This window comes from Corapipo altera, unplaced genomic scaffold (genome assembly GCF_003945725.1).
Source record: "Corapipo altera isolate COAL_440 unplaced genomic scaffold, ASM394572v1 44, whole genome shotgun sequence".
Taxonomy (NCBI): Eukaryota; Metazoa; Chordata; class Aves; order Passeriformes; family Pipridae; genus Corapipo; species Corapipo altera.
The window spans coordinates 10,723,406-10,729,528 of NW_020884880.1; positions in this window are offsets into that span (position 1 = coordinate 10,723,406).

Here is a 6,123-nt window from a genome sequence, read left to right on the forward strand (position 1 = left end):
CTGGCATGAAAAAGGACCACTGCTTGACAAAAGGCACGTCCCAGCCTGGTTGCCAGGACAAAGCTGCACTTGCTCCTCAGCCTGTCACACCCCAAGCCTGATCACTGAAATACAGAGGAGTTATATTACAACAGCAGTGAAATTAAATAGCATGAAGTTCAGGTTGGGTGAATGCAGGAGGTACGCTTTCAAAACCAAATATATTAGGTATTGTCTTGCTGGAACAACTTCTCCCATCCAAACCATAGGAGCCCTGAGTTCCTGTGCAGGCTGCAGTGCCCTGACCACCCTTGCCCAGGACACCTGCTGGCTGCCTAGGGACTGGAGCTCCTTGTCACCTCACCTCCTCTGATGACCACTGGACCACCAGTAGGTCCTGTCAACACCCTGGCCCTGTTTGGATGTGGGTGGCAGCAAGAGTGCCCAAGAGGGCACTCGTGCCATGCTGGGGTCTCCTCCACAGCCTGCTCCCTCCTGGGGCAGCCCCACTCTTCCTGCTCCCCAGCACAAATGTGCTGCTTTGAGATAAGCATTACTGCTTGGATGAACAAGCAGTAAAAATTACACACTACGTACAGTGAAAAAGAATCACTTTGCCAGTTGGGGCTTCAAGTGTAAATTATTTCTTGGTCCAGGTTTTAAAATGAGACCTTAATCTTTAAAGCAAAAAGGAAAAAAGCCCCTTCCTTAAATCATGAATAAGCACATAAAGTGTAAACCCATCTTAGTTTCTCTTCCCCAGAAAATTTGGGATGCCATGGGATGTTGTAAGACACAGTTCACAGCATGGTAAGAAAACAAGATTTTTCCTTTCATTAGCACTGAGGGTAAAAATCTAAAACTTTAGAGGGAAAAAAAAGGAACAATTTCATTAAGAAAAGGGAAATAAAGCCATGAGAAAAGGGTACTTGGACTCTAGAAACAAGTGGTGAGTCAATTCAAGATGTTAAACAACTCTCCAAGCAAAAAAATCAGAAGGACCTCTAGTAAACTGTACAGAAGAGAGTATCCTGGAAATACTTCAAACACAAGGAAATGGTTCAGATCAAATTTCCCTTGTGCTCTGGCACGGCCCAGTGGGACAAGGCGTCCTTGCTCAAGATTTTGCTGGCACCCAATAAGAGCATGATCCTAAAAAGACCAGCAACAGCTACAAATGCACTGGTCAAAACCAGAATATTATTTTCAGGAAGACTAAGCTCTCCTACTGCTTTTGAGAGTACAAGGAAATAAACCTTTGATCTATCTAACGTATACAGTAAGGCACCCTGGTAGTGTGGTGATAAGCCCATTTTCTCCGTGAAGTTTATGTCTCCTGTGAGCATCAACTTGTCCTGGTGCTCCTTCTGGCATAACACAGTATAAAGTCCTGTATGTAGCTATATGGAGAAAAAAAAAAAGGACTGGCCTGGGATAAACAAAAAACAGCCTTGAAGTCAGTTTTTAAAAAAAAAAAAAAAAAAAACTGGGATGGGTTAAGATGAAAAGAATCAGAAACATTACAATTTGGAAAGTATTTTGCCACTTTGTTAGAAATATACCTGAGACCCTCAGGAAGTTCACTTCAAAAAGTTAAACTTGCTGACAATTCCTGGTTTAAAACTGTCCAAACTAAGCATCTATTTTCTTCTTTGATGTACTATTTCCACTAATCCAGTGCTAAATGTATAATTAGGGCCTCATCTGAGGGATCTCATGCCAAATGTACCAGCTCCTCTTCAGTCATCATACTCTGAATGAAGCCTGTTACCGATCGCAATTCAGAGGTTCCTATTTGATTTCATTGCTCTACCTGGTTGTTGGCTCTGCCCACGACAGCAGCACTGCTTGCACCCATCAGTCCTCCATGCTGGCATGACTAGAGGGTACCCGACCGGCCACAAAAGCTGACTGAAGGCATTTGAGACTCTAGTTACAATACTGCCAGAAATAGGATCATAGCACTGCTAAGTGTCATAACAGAATGAAATCTTTCAGAGAGGATCACTGTGCTTTTGAAGAGAGGTGGCTTAGCGTGGGAAAGAGGGATTTTTCCTGATCTCTGTGGGAAGAGTGCAGCATTCCCTTGGCAGTCTTCCTTTCAGGGCAAAAGCAGCACTGCAAGTTCACACAAGATGTTCACTACATCCAGCACAACCCTCCCCTTCTCACTCGAGTTCCTACTAGGACCCACAATTCTCCTCATCTTCCTCATCTTCCCAAACACACACAGGTTGCCCACAAAAGGCAGAGGCACTGCAGACAAGATGATGGGAAAGGAAAGAAGGGGGAGGACTTGAGAGCAGTGTTGCTTCATCTGAATGAATAAGTGGCATGTGGAGATGGGTTACTAGACCCAGGCTCGAGAAAAAAGACACAAAACTGGAATGACAGATGAATCCACAGATTCACCTGAATGCAGATTCCATACCACATCCATATCATTGTGACATAATTGATGTCCATATATTAGAAAGCTAAATTATTTGTTGGTAGAATTGCCTTGTTAAAGTTTAGGGCTTGACATGCTTCAGTGATCTCAGACCTAGAGGGAGGTTAACAAAGCCTGCGGAGAAGGAAGTACCACTGATAGTGCACACAAAGAATGCAGAATCTACAAGCCGTAGGGATATTTGGCAGATAAGGAAAAACTAAAAAGACAACTTAGCAACTGTACTGAAATCAGTTCCAACTGGGTAAAAGGCAATTCTGGCAGGGGGAGATCGCGACCACTGACCCCTGAAACCCACCAACCCAAAAGAAGAGAAAGACTGAGTACACGGAATAACTAGCATGAGAATTGAGAGACCATTTACCAGTAGAAGATAGAATACTAATTAATCAAAGAACTAGTTAGCTTGTAGCTAATGAATATTATTGCTAAAATGTTTGTTTGCTAAAATGTATAAAAAGTCAAAAGTTTTGGTAGTCATGCTGGCTTTGTGGATTTGCCACCCAGCACCACTTTCTGTGCAGAATAGTAAATAAATCAAATACTTCTCCTCTGTGCGTGGATTGATCTCTTGCACACTGGGAGAAAGAACGTATTTTGGGACAACATAATGAGATATCACATGCATTCACATTCAGAACTTCTACATCTTGTGTTACTTTGTGAACTGGAAAAAAAACAAAGCATAGGTCAACTATTAGCATTTGTAGACAGTATATAACAAATTACTAATGCCAAAGTAACTGAAAAGCATTCCTCCTGCCCAAAGAAGCATGTGCACTCCTGAGAGAAAAGGATGCTGTAAATATTCTTATTTTCAGTGCCAGGCTAGCATAAAGAGCTGAAGAAGTTACTCTGTGTCATTCTGAATCCATACTGTGAAATCAGGCCTTGCTAATCTTCTATATATCAGCACAACATGCTTGTTACCTCGGCTTCTTGATTGAAAGATCTCTACCACAGTAAGGATTAGAGATTATTGGATTAAACAAACAACATTCACTAAACATTTCAGGATAGCTATCTATCTTGCACCAGTCTGTTTAGTAGCATTAGTTGATGGCTTAAAATGTAATTTGATACATTTTTGAAACCACAATGAATATGATATTGTTTGTGCCAGGCCAATAGTTTTCCTGTCGTGAGCTTTAGAGCATAATCCTTTTCTATTTTTAATTTTAACCTCAGTTTGTGAATTGAGGGATAAAATATCATTAAACTCTAAGTGTTTGTAGAGTGCTTTGAGAATAATAATGTGCTTAGAAGAGACATGGTACATTATGATGCTTTCATTGGTATAAAATCTGTTTAACTTCCTATTCATTTAAATTATTTTAATTTAATTTCTCAGATTTCACAAGGAGCTGACCCTTCTTTCCAATCCTTATCTTGAAATTTTGAATACGAGATTTCTGTCTCTGAGATTACAGTGTTTTCTGCCATGCCTCCAAGCTTCTAATTTCTTGGACCTGAAATCTAGGACCTCTATATGTTTGGGTTGGTTTTTTTTTTTTTTTTAGTCTTGGCATGTTCTTCCTCTATGGCTTTGTTTAATTACACATGGCAGTACATGCATGCACATGTATCCCAACATAACAAAGACATGGAACTGTTGGAGCAAGTCCAGAGGAGGGCCACCAAGTTGATAGGAGGACTCAAGCACCTCCCCTGTGAAGACAGGCTGAGAAAGTTTGGGCTGTTCAGCCTGGAGAAGAGAAGGTTGCGTGGAGACCTCATAGCAGCCTTCCAGTGTCTGAGAGAGGCCTGCAGAGAAGCTGGAAAGGGACTCTTCATGATAGGACAAGAGGTAATGGGTACAAATTGAAAGAGGGGAAATTTAGGTTAGATATTAGGAAGAAATTCTTTACTATGAGGGTGGTGAGATACCAGAACGTGTTTTCCAGGGAGGTTGTGGATGCCCCATCCCTGGCAGTGCTCAAGGCCAGGTTGGATGGGACTCTGAACAACCTGGTCTAGTGAAAGGTGTCCCGGCCCATGGCAAGGGTGTTGGGGCTAGATGATCTTTAAGGTCCCCTCCAACCCAAGCCACTCTATGATTCTGTGATTCTATATATACACACACACAAAATAGCTGGTTTTGGTCAAACAGGAATATAGAATTTTACCTCATATAAAGTGACATTTTACCTTAAAAGCATTTTAATTTAAAGTAAATCTAGACCTCTCTTGCACAGCATGCCACCTGCTTTGGGATCATGCTTTGCTCCCGCCTCAAAATCCCTTTTGGAGCAGCTGGCTTGATCCCTCACAAGCTGTGCAGCTCGTACTGTGGTCTGAAATAGTGAAAACTTCATGAAAGAAACTGGCTTTGTGGTATGTTGCCCCTTAGGGAGTACAGAGGTTCTCTGCATCACAGGTTGCCCTCAGTGTCAAATCCCAGTGCAGCTGCTCACAGAATTTGGGTATGGCTGACTCCTCATTTGAGCCTGGTCTGGATACAGACATCATGTTACCTGCCTGCCTGTGTTACAGGCAACTTCCTGGACATCTCCACAACTGCTATGACTGATGCTACTATGCTGTATGACTAATGCTATACACTAATGCTAATCTTTAGGTCAGGTAACACTGCCCACCCTAGGCACAGAGCAGTACGAAGGAAGGTACCACACTGAGTGCTATCAGTGTTTGGAAGTGCTCTTGTGGTGTCTACCAGCGTACCAGGAACCAGCAGTAAATTCTCTGCTTAAAAGCAGCTCCCCAGAGAAAGGAAGGACAGAGACTTGCTTTTAGCTTTCCTCATCAGCACTCATCAGCAAAGGAGTTGACCTTGGACACAACTCCTTAACTCGGCCAACTAACCTCCCAGAACAGGGAAGTGCACTCAGGGATCCAGCACAGCTATTTCTGTGTATCCCATGCAAAAAAAGCCATCTTATGATTGCCCTCAAGACGAAATTAAAACTCTATAGGTAAATTCTTCATACTGTGAAATCTGAAATTGCCCAGATGTACATTCTGGGTTTTCTCAGGCTATCACTTTCGCAAGAGAGGCGTAGATTTCTCATTTTCATACTGTAGTATGATAGAATTTGGTAAGTCAAGTGATAGCTGTGTCTGTCTGTTTATTTCAACAAAACAAATGCCAAATGCATTAAAGTTGTTACAACTTCCATGTAGTAATAACCGTTAGATAGCAGAATCACAGAATATTACAGCACAAAGTTCATTTTCTTAAGGCTTACCATATGAGATGTGATATCAGGAACAAAGCGGTTCATTCATTTTATTAATAAAAGGAATTTGAGAAAATTAATAAAATAACCTCATGTTATTTCTGCTCGAATCTCTCTCCCTCCAAGTTATGGCATGAAGTTGTTCAACACCTTCTTATCTGTGGAATTAAAATTGGAAACATCACACAAATGCACAAACAACAAACTCACACTGAAACACAGCTTTGGCTGCCACAATCCTATTCATAGAACGAGGATCAAAGCACCAAATATTTTGTCCATGGCATTATTTCTGGAAGAGGGGTGAGTGCAGCTGTCAAGAGAACGTGGTTTACCTCTGGGTCACGTTTGTTTCCTTTCCCAGCCCACGCGAGCCCGGGACCCGCACGTCGCCAAGGCGGGACGGGGTCCCTCCAGCGGGAGCAGCAGGAACCACGCGCCCCTTGCTCACACACACAGGCAGCGAGAGCCCCGCCAGCCCCTTGGGCAGGGCAG